Source organism: Lacerta agilis, chromosome 2 (assembly GCF_009819535.1).
Source record: "Lacerta agilis isolate rLacAgi1 chromosome 2, rLacAgi1.pri, whole genome shotgun sequence".
Taxonomy (NCBI): Eukaryota; Metazoa; Chordata; class Lepidosauria; order Squamata; family Lacertidae; genus Lacerta; species Lacerta agilis.
In genome coordinates, this window is record NC_046313.1 from 59,488,121 (window position 1) to 59,500,655 (window position 12,535).

The 12,535-nt window shown below is 45.1% G+C and overlaps 1 long non-coding RNA gene across 1 annotated transcript in view; it reads left to right on the forward strand.

The window, feature by feature from the left end:
- The first annotated feature begins 5,926 nt into the window (after positions 1 to 5,926).
- LOC117041460 overlaps positions 5,927 to 12,535 on the forward strand; it is a 50,039-nt gene continuing 43,430 nt past the window's right edge. Inside the window, exon 1 of the long non-coding RNA XR_004425974.1 lies at positions 5,927 to 6,331. This is a non-coding gene — a long non-coding RNA (uncharacterized LOC117041460). The remainder of the gene's footprint in view (positions 6,332 to 12,535) is intronic.

A 12,535-nucleotide genomic window follows, 5' to 3' on the forward strand; every position in this document is an offset into this window, starting at 1 on the left:
ATGGGCAAGGGGAGACGTACTGAAAGTTTGGCGTATTGGCAACACTGTGTGGCATCTTAGAACCTCAATGGCAAACCAAGTGGAAAGGTCAATGAACAGCGACACTGTAGAAGCACCATGAGAATTGTGTACCTGTGTGTGGAAATGCAGATGAATGTGCAATTAACTGGTCATCTGGAAGAGCCTTTAATCTCCATAGGCTACCTGCAAGTCTGAGCATATGCCCAGGGCAATCTGATCAGAAGAAAATGTTTATGCTTGTTCATAGGATCCAACTAAAAAGTAAAACTTTCAGTTACTGCGGTGGTGTTTTGTTTTGTTTTGAAACCAATCTGTTTGAACATGAGCTGGAAATGGAGGTTGTTCCATGGGGGGGGGGCAATGTATTCTTTGCCACTGATTGCATCGTAGGTGTCATCTGCCCTTGGTGTTTAGAATTTATGCATCCACATGACTGTTACTGTGTGCTGACAGTGGTTTCAGGTACCATTGCTATTGTTCTGAGTTTGCCTGTACATGACTTAACAATCCTTGGAAGCCTCTAGGCAGGAATAAAGGGGCAGGGATAAAATGATGAACTAGGACAAATCTGGGCCTCTCTCTTTCTCTCCCCACCTCCAAACTCTCCTCCAGGCCAAGGGAATGGAATTCTTTGCAGGCTAGAGCAGGGATTGTAGCTAGGCAAAGTCCAACATGCAGCTGGCCGTTGGAGCTGATCTGCCCCTCATCTCTCAACTGGAGCGTGAAAAGTGGAAATTATTTGATGAGCCAGCAGCTTCTTCTCAGTCCCTGGTTAGGTGGTGGGGGAAACCTCAGAGTTAATTGGCTTCAAAAATCTGACATGCATGAGGACACAAGAAACACACCAATTGCCAAAGAAAGGGAGCAGCCTTAGAAGAAGATATCAGCTAGACATACCAATTACTCCAAAAGCAGGCAGCCTCATCCGGCCCTTCAGGGCATCCCACCAAGCTTTGCTGCTGGAATGGTGCAGGGGGAGAAAGGACTTTATGGAAATACATATCACTGGATAGAGCATCAAACGCATTCTTCTCCCGGCTAATCACAGTGCTGGGGAATCCTTTTGCTGAGAGATTATCACATAACTTAGGATAAGCCATCCAAGACCAATGTCACCCACATTGAGTCAAAACAAAACAAAACCTCGGTTTCATAAGTGTGGGGGCGGTGTGCGGGATTGCTGGCATAGAAGAAATCTCTCCAGAAAAGGTCAAGGTGTGTTTCCAGAGATATTAGGTTTTTTCTTCCATACCCAGGTAATCCGCATGGCCCAGCTTCTCTTAGTACTGCCCACAGACAGCCACTGAGCACATCTCTGAACACAAGGGACACTAGAAAGAAGCACGAAGAAAACACATCCAGTCAGTCTAGTCTGAATTTTAACCTCTGGGCTGTTGGCCAGAACTGAAAAGCACAAAGCCTGGCAAAGGTCCATCGGGGCTGTTTTTGCTATTAATTAGTATGTGGGTGCTTTCATATAGCAACTCTTTATTTAAAAAGTACGCCTGATTAAGGTATCAAGTGGTGGGGGGGCTGCTTTTGTAGTGCAGTACAAGTGTGTGCTATGGAAATGTTGTGCTGCGAATGCAAATACACGAACTCTGTGCTGCTCCTTGAGTTCAACACCATTAATTAGAAAGAACAATGGACTTTGTATGTACTCAGGAGCTCTTTGTCCTTAGTGCTCTCTTTTAAAAAACATCTTTCCCCTGGGGGGCCAAAAAGGAACACTGACTCTCAGTAGATACTGCTGCATTCCTTCTCTCTCCACCTCATTCTATGCCACTCAGTAGGGTTGCATGTGGACAGTATCCTGCTGTGTCTTCTGCTGTGCAGAACTGGGAGCAAGCTTGGCAATTGTCCTGATTTTCCCAGGAAGTCCAGAACATCACCATGCTGCTGTGAATTTTTTAAAAAATCTCTTCCTAAGAGGGGAATGTCTTGAATTGTAATGGTACCATATACAACAAGGAGATACACTCTGTGCTTCTAAAGTGGCACAGCAAATATCCCATCAGAATTTTCCCTTTTCCCTTAAGCTTTTTGCTTCACCTTCATCACCAGGTGAAAATAGGGCTGCAATCCTATGCAGATTTACCTGGAACTAAACCCTTCTGAACACAGTGCTGACTTCCACATAAACCTGCATATGACTCGTATGTTCACATTTGCCAAGAGGGGAGCCACGTTAGCTTGCTGCAGCAAAAACAACAGTGTCTTGTGGCATCGCAAAGACTAACAAATGTGTTGTGGCGTAAGAGTTCCTGGGCTGCAGTTTACTATCAGAAACAGGAAACTGTCATCTTGAGCTGAAGTATATCTGTACATGGAAAGGTAAGGTAAGAAGGAAGTAAAATGTAGATAGTGATAATTACATTCCTTCCAGTAGCACCAAGAACAAACTTAGTTGGTCTCTAGGTGCTACTGGAAGGAATTTTTATTTTGTTTTGACTATGGCAGACCAACACGGCTATCTACCTGTAACTGGATAATTACATTGTTAATAGTGGCCATTCACACACAGATAAGCTGTTAGTAACACTGGCACATGCAGTGTGACAAAAATCCCTTATCCTGATGCAAACCACAAGCCATAGTATTTAACTTCTTGATGAAGTAATTTAGCGGTTTCACATTACAGTCTCTCTCTAAAAGTTATATGCAATTGCATGTTACTTGTAAACTGACTTGATGGGATTTATATCCTGAAAGGTAGTATAAATTAACTGTAATGAATAAATGTATGAATTTATGAAGTGCATGTATTTTTTGATATGGCCATTTCTGATGTCAGATTTCTGTCCATTATTTTGTGTAGATCTGTTTGCCCTATGCAGAATGCAAAGGGGCCATTGTTGGCAGATAATGCCATAAATCACATTGGAAGAACAGAGGAATGAACGGCTGAAGTTGTAGATGACTTACTAAGTTGTGTGATTGTGTCACCGGACACTTGCAGAGTGAATTAGTGGGATGACTAGTTTCGATCACACTGCATGTGTGAATTGGCTAACCAATGCCACAATGTCTAAGTTATCTACAGTTCTGGATTTTGGGTGTGTATGTGTGAATGACCACTGTTTGCAGTAATGTAATTTTAACTATACTTTAATGCATTTCCTTTCCTTTTGACCTTGATGTTTACATCTCCTCAAGATAACACTTAATGTAGCTGATGAAATGAACTGTAGTCCATTAAAACCTATGCCAGAGTACATTTGTGAGTATTCAGATTGCCACAAGACTCTCCATTATAATTAGATTTGTGTCTTCTTGGGTATTCTTCTCTCTCCCGGTCTCCCTGTATAGAAATTTAGATTGTAACCTATTTGAGGCAGGGACCTCTCTGTTCTGCTGCTTTCTAAAGTGCCAAATACAGTGCAATGCTCTGAGAAGGCCAGGAGCCATTTCATCAAGTTGGTAACAAAGGAGCTATCAACAAACAAATGTTTTTTCAACTGATGTCTGACATCACCACTCACTGTCTGGTTCGCATGTGCATTTTTACATTGTGAAGCTGATTTACTGGCAGATTTTGAAATGACAAATCTCTCATCCCAGTCTTGGAAACTTTTGAAATGCAGATTCGTTTGGGAGGTGGTGACTCACAGTTTTGAACTATTCACAGAAGAAATCACCATGCCAGAAAGTAATCTTTGGGAGGCGTCCTTATTAAACACTTAAAAAAACAACCCCTAATATTGTGACAAATGGCAGCTCTGAAACTCAGTTAACTGACATCCAATTTGATCTCCCACTCTCTAGCCAGGCTCACACAAGAGAGAGTCCTAAACTGCTTGGATTAAAATATAGATGGCAGAAGAAGAAACTACAAATGGAATTCTTCCGCCATGCCACCACTGAATATTTTCCTTTTGCTGTCGTCAGAGCCCAATTCTTGGTGGAAAGGTGTACTTTTATCACCAAGTGATATTAGTGAATGTCAGTTTAATTATGTGATGTGTGAACAACTGCTTATTTTTCCAGTGGAGATGGATCAATTTAGGGCAGGCATGGCCAAACAGCTGTTTTGGGATTACAACTCCCATCATCCCTAGCTAACAGGACCAGTGGTCAGGGATGATGCAAATTGTAGTCCCAAAACATCTGGAGGGCCGAGTTTGGCCATGCCTGATTTAGGCAGACAGGACACTGTACCATCTGTGATGGGGGAACTACAGTTCCCAGGAATCTTTGGGTGTGTGCTTTAAATGTATAGTGTCTATGAAGCCTAAGCACCTCTTATCTTGTAAGCTATATGGATTCCCTATAAACCACTGTGATCACCTCTGTCTTGAGAAGAGCAGAGTAAAAGTGTGACAGATAATAATCTGAATCACTGCTTAGATCAAGCTGCAGGGTTACATCCCTATGTACATTTACCTTGAAATTAAGTTGCATCTAAATTATCTGGCGTACTTCACAATAAGACATGTTCAAGGTAGGGACAGTATTCCCAACTGCAAACCTTTTAAAAGAAAATTTACTGCAAACCTTTTAGGAGCTAGCTATGTGCAAACCTATTCTTTTCGATGGCCTTTGAAATAGGATTGCCAACCGGCTCTTGGCTGGTCCTTGCAGCTTTTTGATGTCCACATAACCAGTGAGGCATGGGAGATTGTTTCCTTCCTGTTTTGCTTCCCCCAAACTCTCATTTAGTTACTTATTAATCTGCGGCTTGTCTGAATCTGAATCTGAACCTGGCTGAAAGGAAGTTACAGCAGCTGCTCAGTCACAACCAGCAGGTGCAACAAAGGATCCAGCTTGGATCCAGACCAGGCTCTGGGAGAAGTGTGTGTGTACGAGAGAAAGTGAGGCTGAAATGAATCTAGATCTGTGACATATTCATCTATCTGTACTGTATATATGTGCGCGTGATAGACAGAGAAAAAGTTTGTGTTGTCTTCCACACGCCAAGTTATTTGACCACACAGTGCATAGCTATATCTGATTTTCAGAGAGTCATGCAGCTCAGCTGGGGGTCATGTTACTGAATTGAGTTCTCTGCTCTGCTTGGGTTTAGAGTTTTCTGCGATGGAGTAATCAGATGTCTTTGGCCTCAGTGTTGCCGGTATGTGAAATGGGTTACTGCAGGCGCACAAATGACACTCCCCTCCCACCCCAAAATCTTACTGTTCCACCAAACAAAGCAAAATAAAATAAGAGAGCTGGTCTTCGACCGTAATAAAATTTATTTCAATTTCAAATAAAATAAGGTGGGCTGCCAAACTGAGAGCCTCAAAGCCTGCAAACTGCTTAGGAACGCTGCTTGTCTCTTTTGGACTAGGCAAAGACCTGCTGATCTACACAAACCCTGGTGCCTCTTTGCAGTACCTCCCTCCACCCTGGATGAGCACTTTCCCGACTACGAATCAGCAAAACCTATCCCGCTCTACCTGTGAGTTGCGGAGCCCAATGCAATTCCCTAGAAGCCTCATGTGAGAACACCATTGAGGTCTACAGCAGAAAGGGGTGCCAGCGCGAATCCTAGTGGAAAGTAATTGATCCCCGTGCATCTCGGGCTAAGGCGGGGGCGGGGAACCCGGTTCACGCGCATAATTAAGGCTGAGATGCTAAGCATGCTCAGAGATGCTGTTGCACACGGCCACGATGATCCACGGGACATGCTGTCTCAAAAGTAAACCCGACTTCGGCTATACAAGTTAAGCGTTCGCGGCGGAAGGCAGCCTTGATTTCAGGAGCGCGCCGCCGCCGCTGCATTCCAACCCAGACCCGCCGCGATCCTATCCGGTTCTACTCTGGAGCAGAGCCGGCGGGCGATTGCAAGGAAAGCCAGGATTCTCAAGTCGCAGCCCCGACGACGCCTCGGCAAACAAAACCAGAGGCACGGCACACACGCCGCCGCCGCCGCCGCCGGAGGAACCTTCTGGGTGGGTGGAGATTCGGAGGAAGGGGGCGGGCCAAATCTGATGGGAGAGCTGGCAGGAGGTCGCTCGGTCCTTCTGCTAGCTGGAAGCGGGGCCGGGCTGGGAAGGGTTAACCGCGGCAGCCTCAGCAGCAGCAGCTCCTCTTCTTCGGTGCTCCCCGCAGAGCCTGCTGTGGCCTTTGAGGAGGAGACGCTGCTAATGCATCGCGCGCAAGCCCCCTCTCCCGCCACTGCCACTGTGGGCTGCTGCAGACGCTGCGAAGGAGGACGGCAGCCTTTGCTGAGATCTGCCTAGCAAGCGGCGCCCGGGAACCCGCGGAGGGAGCGAGGGAGCCTTCCTTCCCAACCGCCTCCTCCTCCTCCTCCTCCTGGCTCCTCAGGTGCTGCCGCGCTTGGGCTCGCCCGGGGGCTTGCGGACAACAGGTACGACGCGGCGAGGAGGAGGGAGGAAGGGGCGAGCGGGCGGGCGGGCGGGTGGCTGCCGCTGCCGCTGCCGCCGCTCTCTCGCAGGCTAATGAATGGGCTGCGGGGGCGCCGGGAGCGCGTGCAAGGCCCGGCTGGAGCTCGGGCGCCAGGCGAGGGTCCGACGCGGGCTGCTCCTCCTCTGCCTTCGGTGGTGGAGGAAGGCGAGCCTCCTTCGCTGTGGGGAAGGGCCGAGGGAGAGCGGCAGGGAGGCGGCGGCGGCGGGGCGAGAGGGGGGGGGGTGCAGTGGACAAAGGAGGGAGCGGGGTTAGTTGGCGGGGAAGGAGGGAGAAAGGCCTGGAAAAGCGAAAGCCGCCTCTCCGCCTCCCTCCCTCCCTCAACCGTGGTTTGGGATGATTCTCTCTTTTCTCCCTCCGCCCCCCCCGGCAGTCGGTCTCTTTGACTCCCCCCCCCCCCAAGCTGCAGTTCTAGGCTGGGAGGGGAAGCGTGTTGTTCCCATGTGTGAAAGGAACGGGAGGGGCGCCTTGGAAGTTGCATCTGTCTACAGTTGCTGGAGATTTCTTTTTCTCTAGTTTCTCTCCCCCCACCCCCGGAAAATATATATATTCCTGAGAACTGACAAAACTTTTGTCCTCTGCAGTATGTTGTGGAGACCCATGTGGTGGTGTCGTGAAGGGGGGTGAGGAGCAGGCGGGACTGGTCCTGGAAAACAGTGCAGCCTCTGGTGGCCCTTGGTGGGTGGAGAACTTGCTTTTCTTTTCGCTTACAATTTTTTAAATTAAAAAAATAGAAATATGTATCTGTGTTGTTTTGGACCTGGGTTTCCATCCCTCTTGTTTCAGAAGCTGCTGCTGTTTTTATTCCCAGTGAAATTCCCTCTCCCTCCCAAGAAATTCCATATATAAATTTTGTTTTTGCCTTCCTAATCTATCTCCTCCGATTGCTCTGGAGACAGTTCCTGATAAAGAGAGCCCTTAGCTTGCCAAGGCACATCTTAAAATACGAAAACGCAGCATACATAAATATCAATTTGAAATAATACTTGGCGCTTGGATTGCTTTTCATCTTCAAAGTGCTTTCACACTCATTAACTGATCCTCTCAGCATCCCTTGGATGGCAGCTTAACCTGGAATGATTTATACAGAATATCAAAGGGGTATGTCTTCCTAATGCTGTCTTGCGTTCATGAGTGTTGCTTTGTTCTTCACTGGTAAGCTCATGCCTCAAGCTGCACTTTCTTTATGCCAAGATATTCTGCACCCCAATATTGAAGATTAGGGGAGAGAGGGCAAAGTAGACATCCATACAGGTGATGGAAGGTGGCCAGGAATTTTCTATTGAATCTCATGCCTCTTAGATCAAGGATGGCTTTTATATGGAGTGTCGAAAGGAATAACACTTATTAGGAGGGCACAGGGAGGCTAAACTGATTAATAACCAATACAGCAAATCAGCCCTGCTTTTTTTTTAAGCTAGGCTACTGTTTGTGACAAAAAATGGAGCTGTCTGTTTGACTTATATGTTGCTGTCATTGATAATTAGTAACATATTGAGTGGTTGGGTTTTTGAACAGGATGCTAGTTGTACCTGAGTTCACTGTGACATGTCAGCTACTGGCAAGCAGTGGAAAAAATGGTTTTCCAAGTCTTTGAGCTCCTGATATACTAATGCTAGAGAGTCACATTAGTGGTGGCAGTACCAGTGTGTGTCCAGCCTTGCTAAGACAGCCAAGCTTTTTTGTGACTGATGTGCAAAATGTTAGCCTGGTTGAGCACCAGATGCTACCATGAGCTGCTTGGACGAAAAGTAGGATATAAATGTTACAAATAAATAAAACAAAGTGAATATGTTGGTCCAAAATGTCCAACCTGGTAAGGTTATAGTTGTAGCAGCCCCCTTGATCCAATGTGGAAGTGGTCACATGGGGCTGGGGGCATGGGCAACACTGGCGAGCAGAATTTAAGGAAATATATATAATGGGAATTTCAGGTAAAGAAATACTGTTGCTCCTATGCACTTTCAAAAACTTCTGAGATACAGTCCCTAAGATACTGAAAAAGTGAGTAGATGGCCAGAATTAAAATACCTAACACCGCCAAAAAATTATTGGGATGGACACTATGTATTATTACTATGAAGAATCTGAGACCTAGACTTGTAGAGGCTGTTTCTTTCTTTTTTTAACAAAATACCTAGTGTGGCTCATAAGATTTTAATTATGTTGTACCAGTTCTGTATAACATTTAGAATGTGTTTCCGTTGATTACCATCTGCATTCTGCTAATTTTTGAAACAACTTGCTTTGGTTGATTGGAGGTGGTCAGAAGTTAGCAGCAGCTGTTCTGTGTTCCAGCCCTCTTTTCAAACAGCATAAGCACAACTAGGAGTTTCTTCAAAAGAGGGCATCTGTTGCCTTCTCTCTGTGCTGGCATTTGAGCCTGGGAGCAAGAGCTGTGCCAAGTAACCTCCTGCTGCTGCTCTTGAATTACTCTGGGTATCCCAGAGATTCTTGGCTGGAGATGGAAGTTGATGGCAAACTACGAGTTCATTTCTGCTAGAAAGAGATGTTGTTTGTAGAATGTAGGGAGCAAGGATGGCAGGAAAGCTGTATTGTGTGACCTGTAGTCTGCTGATGGTGGTCTGGCTTGTACCAGGAGACACAAAGCCTCAAAATTGATTGAAGCCCTGTAGTCGCACTCTTCCTCTCGCCTTCCTGCCTGCAGGATGAAAAGATCTCTCCTTCCTTAGAGATATCTGCTGGCTTCATAAAGCCCTAATCCCCTTGTGCCTTTCAACTCTTCCTCCTTCAAAAGGTGCTCTCTGAGGATTTATAGGAAGGAAAGTGCAAGCATTAATATAATACATGCAGGCATAAATATGAAACGTATTTAACATTGGAGATTGCTGCATCCGTAAAGCTAGGTCCCTACCCTCCATGGCTGATCGGAGCTTTCGGATAACTGCCATAAAACAAATAGGCTACCTTTTCAAGAAACTGGAGGCATGCTGCTCCAGGCAGCAGTACCTGGATGAAAAGAGCTATGGATAAGATGCTCTTCAAATGTCATTACCTAGGAGAGAGAAACAGCATTAATTAAAAATAAAAGATTAGAGAAAAGCATCAAATTGAATGAGTGAGTTGGCTTAAAATTCTGCACCTTCTGAAGCTGCAAGTCTTTGTGCTGCTGTGGCTTGAGCCTTAAACAAAGCACTTTATAATCCCAGCTGGAAGGCCTGTCCTAGCTTCTGAATTACAACATTAGCTGTGGTCTTTAGCCAACAACAAATGTATGTGTTTGGTGATGCATGTGTGTGTGTGCGTGCGCGCATGCGCGCGCATGCACACATATAGAGGAGATATATATATATATAGAGAGAAGGGGGTAATTTTATTCTTTCAGAAAGGAGAATTGTATGGTTATTTTTCCTGTCTTAGTAACTAGTGATAGGATAAGTATTGCTTCATTGGGTGGGTATTGAGGTAGACTAAAAGCCATCCTTGCCTAATTCCCCAAATATATTTCAGGGGCCATTGTGTAGTCAGACTTCCTTGCTTGTGTGTGAATAATATATTTTAAATGTCTAAAATTGGAAAGCATAGCATCATAGTTCATCTAAAGGAAAAAGAATGCATACATTTGCATGTGTTTACATTGAGTTCTGATTTGAAACGTAGAGGGTGTAGGTTGGAAGGGCAAAGTTTGGATGGCAGATTCATGAGCATTGCCTCTGGACACTGGAAGACCCATAAAGATCCCTTTTGGTCTGTGATTGATTCACTAGCACTGCCTGCACATTTTCAAGCTTTACTTCACAGCCTTTGAGGAGTAGAAAAATGTTACAGTTTTTAAAATGAAAGCTAAGCTTCGCAGGGTCCAGTAATCGGTTTAGAATCATTATTCTTTAGAAAGACAAATGATATGCTTTATTATATTTTCATTGCTAGGCAGTTGCCTTGTGCTTAAGCCTGCTGGTCTGCTTTTCTCCAACAGTCTTCTCTAGCAATATGTAAAGTGAGTGGCAGTGTGGTCCAGTGGTCTTGAAGATCTTAAGGTCTTAACTCCCTCCATGGTCTGTAAAATGGGGGCGGGACGGGACGGGGAATAGTCCCACAGCTGTTGTGAATACCTCCTAGGCAATAATTAGCACTGGGAAATTAAAAGCACTTTAAAAACAAGTTTTGTAATGGGGGGAACTTTTGTTTTCATTAATGTCATTGCTCTCAAACTACAGCTATAGAGAGGAGCGCATTTAGGATTACAACCGTAAAGAGAAACTTCGAAGTGTGACCCAGCTGAAACCTAAAGGACCCAATGTGTCAAACAGCAACGTGCAATAATCATTTGGCTTATCCTGTGATACTTTGAATGCAGCAGTGCTAGAATCAGTGCTGCCAGGCAGGGTAAGGATTCTCGCCATTGGAATCTGATTTCCACTGGGAGCCGAATGCTGGGCGGGTGCTGTGATGCATGCAATGGTGTTGGGTGGGGAAGGGATGCCTCAGGCAATAATATGATACAGCGATTTGGTCATGGGTTCCTTTGGTTGGATCATAGAGGGTAAGTTTGTGCAGAGGCTATTAAACATCAGACACTTACTCTCTTGGGCAGAGATGGGGGATGGGTGAAAAATGCCTGCTTTTGCCTATTTTGTCAAGGCTGCCTATAGATCAGATGGAAAATGAATGCAAAAAGGGGTCTGCATCGTACAGTCAGTTGAAACATTCGTGAGAATGAGAGAGCAGATGTGAAGGGAGAAGTGGAAGGCGAGAGTTGCTTTGTGCTTTTAAGGGCAGCAATGGGAAGGGCTTGTAACACACTGTGCTAGTACAGTCCAGTTCTTTTCTCAGTTACTTTATTGTACTTGTGCACTATCCTTCGGCTCACAATAAAAATGCAAAACAACAGTAAATACGTACAATACAGCTAAACAAATAGCAGCGACAAACAGTTGAAATGGATTAAGGCACAGAGGAGGACAAAAAAGCAATTGCATCACATCAAACAGATTGGGCACCTGGTGAACCTCCTCGGGAAAGGAATTCTATAACCTATTCTATAACTACCAAAAATGGCCCTCTGGTCAGTTGCTATCCAGCTAACCTCAATTAGTGAGGGCATCTGAAGGGAGGGCCTTTTCTGATGGCTTGGCACACAGGCAGGTTGATGTGGGAGCAAGCATTCCCCCAGATATCCCAGTCTCAAAATTATGTAGGGCTTCAAAAGCATGTGCAGAAATGGACCAGAATCCACTGCAATTCTTTTAAGCACCAGTGTGTTAAGGTTTCCATGTCTGGTCCCAGATAGTAGTCTAGTGCTCTTATTTTGAACTTACTTCAGTTTTCAGTAGTCTTCAAAGATAGCTCCATGTAAAGTACATTACAGTAGCTGGTCACAGATGTTATCTAAGCATGATTTATAATGGCCAGGCTGCCTCTGTCGAAGAGCGGCTGCAGCTGGTGCTCCAGCCTCTGCTAATGAAAGGTGCTATGTAACACACAGATTATTTATTAAATTTCCATACCGTCCTCCATCCTAGGATCTCAGAGCAGTTTATAATATAAAAACACCAAAACACATAGCATAGTAACAAACAAAAACAACACCTCCCAACAGTTTAAAAGCCCACACTGAGAGCAAATTTGGTGTGGTGGTTAAGAGCGGTAGACTCGTAATCTGGTGAACTGGGTTCGCGTCTCCGCTCCTCCACATGCAGCTGCTGGGTGAACTTGGGCTAGTCACACTTCTTTGAAGTCTCTCAGCCTCACTCACCTCACAGAGTGTTTCTTGTGGGGGAGGAAGGGAAAGGAGAATGTTAGCCGCTTTGAGACTCCTTCAGGTAGTGATAAAGCGGGATATCAAATCCAAACTCTTCTTCTTCTAATTTGAACGTCCAGTGACAGAGCTGTCTCTATGAGCACCTCGAAGTTGCAAAACACGATCCTTTAGGAGAGAAATGCAACTCAATTTGAAACAGCCTGAGCACCAGCTTTCTGAGAAGACAGTCCATTTACCCACAACACCTTTGTCTTGTCAGGATTGAGTTTCAGTTTATTGATTTCATCTAGCCTGTCACTAATTCCAGACACCAGTTCAGTACTTTGACAGTCTCTCACCTGACTTGGATGTAAAGAAGTAGAGCGGTTATTTATATACTTTGAGCAGTTTTATAGCTGAAATAGTTGCATTTCTGTCGAACATTGC